The sequence below is a fragment of the Medicago sativa genome, chromosome 4 (assembly GCF_051527215.1).
Source record: "Medicago sativa cultivar Bolivia chromosome 4, Bolivia_mono, whole genome shotgun sequence".
NCBI classification, from domain to species: domain Eukaryota; kingdom Viridiplantae; phylum Streptophyta; class Magnoliopsida; order Fabales; family Fabaceae; genus Medicago; species Medicago sativa.
In genome coordinates this window covers 72,729,333-72,741,596 of record NC_140752.1, presented here as the reverse complement: position 1 = coordinate 72,741,596, position 12,264 = coordinate 72,729,333, and the positions used below count along the sequence as shown (strand labels likewise).

At 33.0% G+C, this 12,264-nt stretch overlaps 1 long non-coding RNA gene across 1 annotated transcript; it reads left to right on the top strand.

Annotated features, from left to right (window-relative positions):
- The first annotated feature begins 3,062 nt into the window (after positions 1–3,062).
- Positions 3,063–6,214, top strand: LOC146931615 (uncharacterized). The gene is made up of 3 exons (XR_015006768.1): positions 3,063–4,693; positions 4,789–4,920; positions 5,791–6,214. It is a non-coding gene; the product is annotated as an uncharacterized LOC146931615 (long non-coding RNA).
- Positions 6,215–12,264: the final 6,050 nt, after the last annotated feature.

The window sequence follows — 12,264 nt, the reverse complement described above, 5'->3', positions numbered from 1 at the left end:
GCACATAATTTGACTACACTCAATCCAAACTCGTCTTCTTTGCACGTGAATCTCCTCAACTATGCAAAAGGAAGGGAGAAAGCAAGGTTCTTCTACTTGTTCTTCTCCTCCTCCTCCTCCTCCTCCTCCTCCTCCTCCTCCTCCTCCTCCTCCTCCTCCTCCTATGGATTATGTTAGAATCCCATATTTTCTATGAATTTTGTATGATTTATGAAATTTTGAATAGATTATGTATGGATGTTTAAAGGTTGAAGTTTTTTGGTAATTAAAAAAAAGTTATTATTTGTACCAAAAAATAAATAAATTCAAAAATTCATGGGTGCACATGAATACTCATAGATACCTCAATACCCATGGGTACCGCATAGTGGGTACCCACGAGAATATGGGGTGGGCACGGGTATCATACTTATCCAACGGAGCGGGGACGAGTATCATATTATCCGTACACATGGGTACCCATTGACACCCCTACTAAATTCTGGATAATACTTGGGTGACATTGTGGTTGATGACATTGGTGACATTACCAACCACAATGTTACAAGTGTACAAAACAACAAAAAAATCTTGTGAAAGAAAAAGAAGAAAGCCACATGTGACATTGTGGTTGGCCAATGTCATCCAAATACTACCCCTAATTTCTGACCTCCAACCCTTTGGTCCATGCAATCTGTCACATGTCTTGCGGAATTATATTCAATTCAAAGCAACAATTTTAAGATCAAATCCAAAGTCTATAACTTTGTGATCTTACATACATTTGACATATAACTCCAATTTTCCTATACTACAATGTTTAATCTGATAAAAACATAACTAATTCTCCACTCTCACGATAACGGTTGTAGCAAGATCTGATTGATTTGGAACAAAATAAAATTTAGAGTTTGTTATATATTGTAATTAATTTTAATCTTTTAATTCTTTTATTTTCTTTTAAATTAATTAGTTTTTTTTATTATGGATTTCAAATTAATTTATAAATGACATGAAAATTCTATTAATGACATGGAAAATGAATAATCCAACACACACATGCCAACTCATTACCACATCATTAATGAGAGTGACAAATCATTAAAAGTGACGAGGGACTAAAAAACCCAAAATTGTAAAACAGGGGGACCACAATAGTGGTTTTAAAAATAGGGGGATTAAAATTTCGATTAAGTTAAAATAGGGGATCAAAAGTGCATTTAAGCCTTTATTTTAATTTGATTATTTTTTTATTTAGTTATTATACATTTGCATCTCGGGTTTGAAATTGATTCCGATTCTGTGTCCTCTTTTTTTATTGGGTTGAATTAAATAGGATTTCGTGGATTCAAAAAGAATAAAAAAACTTGGTAATTCAGTTGAATATATGAACAGATGAATAGATTATGAGAAATACTGCGACACTTTTTCTTTTTAACACATATTATCACATTGAGTGAAATTTATGTTGGTCTCACTGGTTTATACGAGCCCATCTCTAAAGTTCAATATCCACATTAATTTTATCTAATACAACAAGAGGAAGTGTTAAGAAATAGAGTATTCATAAAACTTGTCATAGATTATACACCCTCCGTTTCAAAATGAGTGTTGCTTTAGTCAAAAAAATTTGTTTCAAAAATGAATGTCACTTTCAGTTTCCAATGCAATAATAACTTTTTCTTTTCAATTGTACCCTCCAATTAATACTCAACACACTACTTCCAAAATGTTACTTTTAAAATTAACCAATAGTTAATAAGGATAATTTGGTAAAATAACGATTCTCTTTCTTTTAATCATTGCATTTCTTAATATGTGTGTAAACACCTAAAACGACACTCATTTTGAAACGGAGGGAGTAGATCTGTTCCATAACCTCCATGAACGAGTAAATAGTCAATTACCCCCCTGAAATTATAAGTTTCGTCAATTACCCCCCTGAAATTAACAAAACTTCAATTACCCCCTTGAAATTGCACAACGTTAATCAATTTACCCCCTCTGTCAAATTCTTATGTTAGTAAACATGACGTTTTGCAAATACCCCCCCGAAGTTTTGCACTTATGTGCAAAATGCCCCCCAAACTTGAAAATTTATATATTTTTTTTTCTTATCCTTTAATTTACATATATAATTTCTCTTTGATATTACCTATTGAAAATACTCCTAAAAACCAATGATCTATATTCGAGCGTTACTCTTTCATAACAAGGGAAGACTCGTGCTTTTTATTAGGCTCGTTTGAATAAATGTCAAACTTGAGCAATTCATTGTTTCACAAGCCAAACTAAAGCCATAAGTTTCTGCAGCATGAATGTTTAGCTAGCCAATTTACGCTACCATGAATAGATTCACCCAAAAGTGCATGAATTGTTTATCTTGAAATTAAGATAGTAATCCAATCTAATAAGCATGAAGAACAAATAGAACCCCATTTATCCAATATAGTACAGTATGCTAAATTACCATATAGATAGGTTCAGTCAGAGTTGAATGAAATTTTAACATTATTACATATTAATTAGGGATTTCAAATGAAGTTCGATGTAGAACACAGTAGGGGAAATATATAGACGAATGAAGCATTACAGAACAACAGTGTAAAAGACAATAATTGGATACAAAAGATTTTGCTTTCGTAAACATTCAAACAATATTTTAGAGAACTAATTTCTCTTTCCATAGAGTATACTCTAAGTTAACGGTTAATTGTTTGCCTTTAATATCTTTTGAGTCAAGGATAAGAAAAAAATATAAATTTTCAAGTTCGGAGGGCATTTTGCACATAAGTGCAAAACTTCATGGGGGTATTTGCAAAACGTCATGTTGACTAACAGAAGAATTTGACGGAGGGGGTAAATTGATTAATGTTGTGCAATTTCAGGGGGGTAATTGAAGTTTTGTTAATTTCAGGGAAGTAATTGACGAAACTTACAATTTCAGGGGGGTAATTGTCTATTTACTCCTCCATGAACCTTCTCTTTTGTTTTTAATATCATTTAACAATTATGTGATTGTAATTTTCATCGATTCATATAACAATTATGTGATTGTACTTTTCATCGATTCATATTAATGATTCATCACAGAGTCCTGATAGGTATACCACCATAGGTGGTAATACCACTCCTACACCCACATAAAAAAATGACATGTGGCAAGGGACATTTTAGAAATTTCATCACACAACCACTCTCTTTTCATCTCCAAACAGATCTCTCTCACTTCTCTCTATCTCACCACCACACTCCTTAACCACCACCACTCCCTCTTTCTTTCTCGTCGGCAACCACCACCTTCGTCACCGGCCACCACCATAACGGCGAGCACACATCTCTCACTTCTCTATATCTCAACATCATAACAGAGCACCGTCGTTAACGGCGGAGAGAGATCAGATACACCGACCGACCACACGTTGTGACTGTGTTAAACCACTGCAAAAAGGGTCTCTTCACATCTTTGTTTCTCTTCTCTTTTCCTTTTCTGTTTTTGTTGAGATAGAAAATGGCTTAGATGTTGTTTCCAGATTTTGTAGGAATGAAGATTGATTCCAATTATTTATATTTCAAGTGACTGAAATTACAACATTGTATTGTAAAATTGCTATTCTTGTTAACATTGGTGAAATTACTGTTGAAATTTATACACAGTTTGTCGGAATTGCTGGACTTGAAACATAGCACATACACCGTTTTGAGTGTGTTTAGTTGTGCCTGATCTGAGAAGTTGTATCTAATTAGTCATGATCTAATTACATTTATCTCATTGGTTCTAATTAGTTTTATCTCTGTTCTTGTATTCTTTTGTTGGAAGGAAAAAAAATAAAGAAAGAATTTACAATTCATATATGATGGAAGACATCAAAATTTGCTTCTGCTAAATCTTTTGAAAGTGATGTTAAAGGATAGCTATTGAAATCTTCTATTGAATTGTGAGTTTGAAGTTGTCCTTCTTCCCATGAACTAGTTCCATAATCATCAGATTTTATAGCATTTACTTGGAACTGAAACAAAGGGTCCAATTTGTTCTCTGATCCATCCCAACAAAACCCTGCATTATTATTTTCCATCACAGTACTTCTCATTTGAGATGGATAAATAGTACTCATATTTGAGCTATTGCTTGAATTGCTTTCTTTCCCTTGATCATTAATGAACAATGAGCTGAATTTTGAAGCTGAATTGTTGTCTGAAAACTCTGTCATGGACACATTTGCGTGATCCGAGTTTGTTAGACTCGGCATTGAAGTGAATCCATAGCTTGAATTAAGTCTGAATTGACTCTGATCACATGGTTTAAGGCTTGTGTTAAACCTTTGTAAAATTCTCGTTATTTGCTTCACCTATTATTGCTTTCACATCTCTCTATTTGTCAATTCAAGCTGCTCAATCTTCACTATAGTGCAGCCAATTTTTTTTCATCGTAAGCTTGTGTTCTGGTTCAGTTTCTGGTGTTGTATTGTGGGACTGTTATGCAGGTGTTAGTGTTGAAATGATGGCCTCTAATGTTGTCATATTGAGCTTGGGAGAGAGTTAATTGGCTAGAGTATACGGTTGGTGTTGTGATTCATCTATTTGGCCAGAGTACGATGGCCTTTTATGGCTGGATCCACTTTTTCAGCGCATACTTGTTAATGAGTGTCGAAGTAGAAAAATTTCAGTTATTTTTGACGAGGTTTTTACTGGTTTTTGGCGTTTGGGAGTAGAGGTGATTTCCCCTAATGACTTTTCTCTTTTCTAATTTATAAAAAGAACTGTATTTTGTTTTCTTCATTTATTTGATTATGATATTTCTTCTCACAGACTGCGGTGGATCTAATCCATTGTGAGCCTGACATAGCCTGCTATGGGAAGCTGATGACTGGTGGGATAATACCTTTGGCTGCCACCTTAGCCACAAATGCCGTATTTGATTCATTTCTTGGAGACTCAAAGGTATATAAATAATTTTTGCATTGTTTTCTTTCTTTAAGTTGATAGACACAGAACCTGCTGTTGGTTTCATCTGCTTCTGCCAGTTGCTTTGATATAATTCGTTTGTTAATCTCCGACTATTTCTTTTTTTGTTGATAAATAACCCATATAGACTATTAAGCATCTGGCATTGATTGGATTAACAAATGTTAAAAATAATGGCTAAGAAGTAAGAGTAATGTGACTTTCTTTTACCTCTCATATTTTTGCAAATCATACTTTTTTAAGATTGAGCGGACCTTTATTATTTTTCTCTGTTGTAGTAGAAAGAAATGCAGCTGATCCCATTCGTTTTAGTTTCAATTGTATTTGGATATTTGATCTACCATTTTGGTCCTACTTGTATTTTGTGTTTATGCAAAGCAAAGTTCCTAAACATAACATAATATTTGGATATTTTGATCTACCATTTTGGTCCTACTTGTATTTCAGAAGGCAGATTACTTAGGGAGGTATGAATATGATTGCTGTATTTTTTATTTTTCTCTTAACTCTTTTAGTTTCTTAATTCATAATATATCAAAATCTATAAGAACATATATTTAATCTATATTTTGTCATAGTATTCTAGGGTTCAAGGAATGCCCTTTTAGCTCTATAAGGAATAAGGATCGACTATACCAGCCATTTTTACAGTTTTGTCTTTTATTATGCATTAAAAATTATGTTCTTTAATTGTTGTTACCAAATGTCATCCGCTTCTTTATTTACGAGTGCAGTATTTTGCTCTTACAAATTGAACCAATGTGCAGTGCTTTCCATCTTGGTTCTTCACTTAACTTTTGTTTTCCCCTTACACAATGAAAGTTTTTTTTTTATTTTTTGAACAAGATATGTGCAAGAATACCAAATGTGAAGCTTGGGAATTCTACAATATAATACCAAGCAAAGGTTCGGGTATCCACATGATGAAGATCATCAAATGTATCAGATGATGAAGATCACCAAGCATCAACCGTGTTCACTCGAATAAAAGACAAGTCAAGAAATCGTGTCAAGAGCGGGGTTCTTGGAACACCGTGGGTGAAGAGTGATACGAGGAAGAATAACAATAGTGTACTGGCGTAATCAAAATTTAATGTAAATTTTTTTATGCTCTTTTAAGCTTGTAATGTACTATTCCTTCTTTTACTAACTTTCTTGAACAATACTATAATATGGTACTCACTAAGCTTGTAATGTACTATTCCTTCTAATCGCACTATGTATGGTTTTATGGTTCTTAAGATAGATATTGACAGAGTATGAATATGAATATGTTTTGTGTGACCACATTTTTACAAATACGTGACCACTATTTTTTTCATAAATTAGAACTTGTCCGTCTTTAGGCGTGATAAACTTGCCGATTGTAAAACATGTTATTTATGGTTGGAAATGCTTTTAGTGCAGTGATCAAATGAGATCATGCGTTCGATTCGCCTAAAACGAAATTATTTACATCTGGGAAATATAAACTAGCCAAATATATGGTCTGTATGACCACATTTTTACACATGCGTGACCACTATTTTTTCATAAATTAGAACTTGTCCGTCCTTAGGCGTGATAAACTTGCCGATTGTAAAACAGGTTATTTATGGTTGCAAATGCTTTTAGTGCAGTGATCAAATGAGATCATGCGTTCGATTCGCCTAAAACGAAATTATTTACATCTGGGAAATATAAACTAGCCAAATATATGGTCTGTATGACCACATTTTTACACATGCGTGACCACTATTTTTTCATAAATTAGAACTTGTCCGTCCTTAGGCATGATAAACTTGCCGATTGTAAAACAGGTTATTTATGGTTGGAAATGCTTTTAGTGCAGTGATCAAATGAGATCATGCGTTCCATTCGCCTAAAACGATATTATTTACATCTGGGAAAGAAAAACTAGCCAAATATATGGTGTGTATGACCACATTTTTACAAATACATGACCACTATTTTTCATAAATTAGAACTTGTCCGTCCTTAGGCGTGATAAACTTGCCGATTGTAAAACAGGTTATTTATGGTTGGAAATGCTTTTAGTGCAGTGATCAAATGAGATCATGCGTTCGATTCGCCTAAAACGATATTATTTACATCTGGGAAAGAAAAACTAGCCAAATATATGGTCTGTATGACCACATTTTTACAAATACGTGACCACTATTTTTTCATAAATTAGAACTTGTCCGTCCTTAGGCGTGATAAACTTGCCGATTGTAAAACAGGTTATTTATGGTTGGAAATGCTTTTAGTGCAGTGATCAAATGAGATCATGCGTTCGATTCGCCTAAAACGATATTATTTACACCTGGGAAAGAAAAACTAGCCAAATATATGGTCTGTATGACCACATTTTTACATATACGTGACCACTATTTTTTCATAAATTATAATGTCTCAGTGACAATTGACTTGAATTAATTTTTTTTTTTGCACATGTAAGTTACAGATAACCAAATAAACGAACAATATAACCATAATTTGTCAAAGGCGTAACCATTTTTTCCCTGTGATGACAGTCAATCATTCACTATTTTTAGAGTCATTTTAATTAAGTTTTTAGTTTATTTTTATTAGTTTAATATTTAGTTTAGAGTCTTTTTAAATAAATTGTCATTTTTAATTTATTGAGTCAAATGGTATATTATTATCATATTTAGTGGTTATTTGATCAAGTGATAATTTAGTGGTGTGAATAAAAGAAAAATATTAAAGCAATTGGGCTTAAATTGAAGTGGTGCACAAGTATGTCACGTGGAGAATAGAAATTGGAAAGGAACAGAACAGGAGAAAAGGAAAATAAGTTGGAGGATATAAAAGGAGGCTGCACAGGCACATAGAAAAGGTATCACGGCTTGGGAGTGAATGACGTTTTGCGCATCACGATTTGGGGAGAGAAGAAAAACGCTAGGCACATCAATGGGAAAACAACAACAGGAGAGGAGACCAAGAAATTCATGAGTACTTTCCTTTTATCTTGTTTGTTTATTCTCATGGATATGATTAGTTAATTTTCTATTGATTAGGTCATAGATGATTTTGTTCTAGCTCATAATCATGTAATCTGCAACTCTGAATTATTATAAATGTTATTTCAGTTTATTCAGTATAAATTATGTGTAATGTTTTTATGATTCTGACCCAATATAATTGATCTTGGAGATTATAGGACTGCTGACACCAGCTTATAACTCAGACCTATTTATACTGTTCAACTTAACGGATGATCTAGGGATAGAAAATTGTTAGGTTGTGATTCTAAAATTAACGGACTTAAAACCTTTGATGATTATAGGTTCACCTAAGGAATTAGGGAATTATAATCAGAGAAGAGGGCTTTGTGTCAAGGGATTGGCCTAAGCTATTTTGTTAATTATCGTAAACTGAATAGCATTTGTATGATTTAGGTGCAAATTAATAATGAGTAATGGACAGATGATTCGAAAGATCTAATCCTTTCCCTTAACGTATTTCAAAACCAAGTTTATTTTTCAGTTATTTATTTATCATTGCAACCAAAACCAATTTGCCTAAGGCAACCCCCTATTTGCATACATCTTGAATATTAATGAAATTGCCAAGTAGAGATTAGAACAGTCCCTGTGGATACGAATTAAATTATTACTTCGATATAAATTAGTACACTTGCTAAAATTGTATCACCCTGCATTCAAAATTCAAAGAGGACGCGACGGAGGTGGGGGCAGAGTGAAACTGTTCCTCTTCCTCATCCTCCTCTCAAATCTACCCAAATTCAAAGAAATCATCTCTCACCACCGTTACTCTCTCATCGACGTCGGAGCCGGATCTAAGCAGAAACGGTGATTGTTTTAAAAGCGAATCTGGATGTCTGTTAGATTTGAAGGAGATCCCGGCGGAGGGAGTGAGGGACGCGGCGGCGGGAGGTCGGGTTGTCGACGCCGTAGTTTTTAGATCTGAACAGATTTCAAGAGACAACGACGATATTGACGAGGACGACGGTTGTGAAGAAGAAGAGAAAGCGGTGAGGTTGTGTTGCAGTCAAATCGTTTTGAAGAGAAGAGGTGGTGATATATGGTGGTGTTAGGGTCGGAGACGAGTGTGAGAGTGGGTCGGAGGCACGAGCAAGAGGACGGAGAAGGCTTAAGAATGGGGGCGGCGGCGCTGGTGAGTGATATGCTGGGATAGAGATGAGAGAAGGGAAAGAGAAAGAATGTTGTTGTGTTTTTTTCCTTTGCTGCTGTGTTTTTGTTTTAGACTTTTTAAACTGGTTTTTTGAAGAATTGGTTTAAAATATTTTTCTTTTTTGATATTACAAAAATACCTGCCAGCTAGGAGGTATATGGAGGAGTGGTATGAAAAGGGGTGTTCATGAATCTTTTTCCTTCATCACATGAGTACAAAGATTATTCCACGAATATACCTTCTTCCTCATGATTGCTCTTCTTTCTTGGTCTTCAAAGAGCTGATGACCCTTCTTCCTCTGTCTTTTCCTTCACGATCGCAATAAGATTCAAAATATGCAAAGATAAACTTATTTAAAAGCTAGCTATGTTTTTATATCTCCTTCTTTTTCAGCTCCATATCAGATTTTGGATCAAGCATAATCAAGACAAGATCTAAAAAAAAAAATACAATACGGTGTGTTTTTACTCTCGATATGAGTCTAGCTAACTACAAAAATAATCACGGATATTGTGCAGTGACGCTCAACCACATGTCGGGGTGGGAATATGTCGAACCGAGTCGAACTTTGCTTAAATAGGTGAGGTCTAGTTGAAAAAACTAAAATCTAAGTCTGGCATATTAGCCTGTCAAAGACTTTATTTTAACATGGCCTGACATTTTTAAAAGTTTGGTATGATCTATTAATCTGTCTAAAAGCCTAATTTGAACTAAAATTTTTAAATATAACATTTGACCTATTTATAAAAAGTCTAATAAGCATACATTTCTTAAAGGGAAATGATAGTTGCAGCGAAGCATGTTATCCCAAAAATTTACCGACTATATAATTGCTTAATACCTTTTCTAAATTATACCCATTGCCTTCCTTGATTTCCGGCCAAGAACAATTCTAATTGGCTAAAACATGATCGTGAAGAATTCTTGATAAAATCAGCCGCGATCAATAGCAATGCTCTTTCTTAAAAGGCAAATAGGTCAATAAATTTTTGAAAAGCATGTACATCCATTTTTTTGTCACTTTATAAGCATATATTGTATGTATATCCAATAAAATTTTGTAGAGCTTGTACATCTATTTTGTAGAGGCTAACAAGCGTGTATTGCATAGATTTGATCGACTACCTTTTATTTTTGTTGATAATGAGGTTCCATACTTTGTAATTTAGAATAAGATAAGAATGACAATAGTAAGAGATTAAGAGGGTAATACCCTAAACTTTGTGTATTAATTGAAATTAAAATAAGAGAGTAATATACCAAGAGTTTTAATCTGTAATTCATTGAAAATCCCAAATTGCAAAATAAATAAAGAAATTGTGGTATTGATTGAAGGAACCATATATGGGCCGACATGATAGGCCTGATATAATTTTCTATAAACTCTAGCCTGAGTTTAACCTATTTAATAAACGAGTTAGACCGTGAACCGAGTTTTAAGTAGGTCGAGTCATAGGCCTTTGATATGTAGTCTGACTTATTCCCACTCCTAACCACATATAAACCCTCTTATCTTGACATGGTTGATTGTGTGTGGTAATGGACTTATGCCTACACACAATATAGATCTGATGAAAAAATACACTAATTTTGTAAAATTAAAACATAAAAAATTTATAGTGATCAGAATCAAAAATATATTTACCCTTAACAATGTCATTAGATTACAATGTCATTATATTATTATAAAAAATTATATCATTAGGGTGTCTTTGTTTCAAGTTTACCGAATTTATTTCTACGAATAACATTCCTTGGAACATAAAGATGAGAATTTTATATATTCCAAGGTATTTAGAAAAAAGATGTTTGATTAACATTATAATATTCCCGGGAATCATAAAAATAGGGATTATAATAGGTAATTACATATGAATTTAGGGGGAAATAATCACTTTGGTCCTTGAATGAGTGACGAGTAGTCATAATAGTCCCTCAATGTATCGAAATAGAAAAATAGTCCCTGATTGTGCACTTTGTTAGTCAAAATAGTCCTTGATATTAAAATATTTCGTTAATATTGTCATATTAGTCCTTCAATAGGCTTACTTATTGTCATATTAGTCCTTATATGTATTTACTTATTGTCATTTTAGTCCTTATATCAAAAGAGTTGTTGTGAGTATTAAGAGGTTATTTAAGCTTTAGGGACTATTTTGACTAACAAAGTGGACAATCAGGGACTATTTTGGAATTTTGATACATTGAAGGACTATTGTGACTACTTGCTACACATTCAGGGACCAAAGTGACTATTACCCCATGAATTTATTCTCATCTTCATGGAAAATTTATTCCCATCATTTTTTTTGGGAAAAATTTTCTATTCCCGCGAACGTTTTATACCCGAGAATAAAATTTGGTAAACTTGTAACAAACATACACAAATATATTTATATCGTTTTATTATCAGAAATCTACGAATATAACTTGAAACTGGCATATATAAATGGTGCAGACTACTATTTAAAAAAAGGTTTTTTCTAAATTGCCTTTGAAAACTCATGGACAATTTACCCAAACCAATCAAAAATAGTCATGTGTCCTCCACTATAACAACCATATTTATTATTTTATTTTGCAAAAAATTAGCATGTATTTTATTATTATTATTTTATTTTGCAAAAAATTAGCATGTATTTTATTATTTGCATATTCACCTCATTTTAAACTAATGACATTTTACAAGTTAAACCATCAAATTAATTAAATTTTCCCTCCAATCCAATCACTCTCCAAACTTTTTTTCTTTAAAACTGGGTTCATCAAAGTTTAAGAATGGCTTTGAAAATCATTAAAAAATAAGGTGCACATCACAATATCACCCCTAGTAATCGAACCAGGGTGCACATCACATATACTAACTAGAATCTTACTCCCAAACCAGTTGATCAATACATCTTTTATGATATAATTTGGAATGCAAAATATATGACATTAGTAAGCAATTTTTTTTTGCAGTAACTTATAACCCAGCTTTAATAAAAAAAAAACATTTTTTATGTGTATATATATATATTTTAAATATTATTATTTTATATAAATTCATACTTTTATCTAGATTCGATGAACTTCAGCAATGTTTCATTTGTGATCAACCAAATTGTGATTTATTTTGGGTCCGACCTTTCGTTTGAATCAAATAAACTGTTTAAAGGT